Here is a 1,186-nt window from a genome sequence, read left to right on the forward strand (position 1 = left end):
TAACTGGGCGGAAAAATAAATAAAACCCACAGACTACATGCCTAAAAGCAACTCCCAGCAGAAAAGTACCCCAGACACTCACATCCGCCACCAGCAAGTGGGGGCAGAACGGAGAGGAGCGGGAGGCAGTGCTTAGGGTAAGGACAGGGCCCAAATGCCCTGAGGGCAATCGGAGGGAGCTTTTGTGAGATAGCAACTTAAACTGTGGGATAGCAAGAGAGAGAGAATTAAGTTGGGAAAATCCCTAAACTTAGGCACTACCCGCCAGTTCCCAGAACAAAGGACAGAGCAAATACCAGAGAAGAGCTACCTGGCGGTGGACAGGCCCATCCCCTGCCGGAGGCAGGAGGCAGCGGGGAGGGGAAAGGGGCAAACTCGGCCCCAGAGATGGCACCCCCTACCAAACTGCAAACAGGCCTCCAGCTTCTAACCAACGACTTCCTTGAGTTTCTGGATGGTCGACATCCACCGGGAGGGTTGCAGCTAGAGTCCAGCTCCCCAGAACTGACACAAGGTGCACCCAGACCGGCTCGCATAGAAACTGAGGTTGGGACTGCAGGGGGGATAAGGTGCCCTGCACCCGGGGAGAGTGCGCTCGTCAGGCTCCTGGCTGCCTGAGCTGCTCCGACCAGGAAAGGCACAAAACGCAGGCCCAACCAAGTCTGTGCTTTTGTGGAATACCCAGAAACCTGAATCTGAGTGGCTTAGGCCCAGGAAGTCCATGCAACGCAGGGCCTGCTCCCTGGAGAGCAGCCTGGAGCGTGAGCAGTGTAGATGGGTAGGCACACACCCATGAGCGGGGGCAAACCCAGTGAGGCCGGAAAACCATGAGTGCTCCCCACACAGGCAGGTGACATTTGTCTGTAGCACCCCCCCTCCCCACAGCACGACTGAACAAGCGAACCTAAACAAGAGACCACCTCCTGCCCGCATGTGTCAGGAAATTAGACACTGAAGAGACCTGCAAACAGAAGCCAAAGAAACAAAGGGAACCACTTCAGAAGTGACCAGTGCAACAAATTAAAATCCCTGTAGGTAAAACCGACTACACTGGAAGGGGCCTATAGATAGTGAGAAGTGTAAGCTCGAACAAGAAGCTATCTGAAACTGAACTGAACCCACACTGCCTGCAACAGCTCCAGAGAAATTCCTAGATATATTTTTACTACTTTTTAAAAAAAATTTT

Source organism: Cervus canadensis, chromosome 11 (assembly GCF_019320065.1).
Source record: "Cervus canadensis isolate Bull #8, Minnesota chromosome 11, ASM1932006v1, whole genome shotgun sequence".
Lineage (NCBI taxonomy): Eukaryota > Metazoa > Chordata > Mammalia > Artiodactyla > Cervidae > Cervus > Cervus canadensis.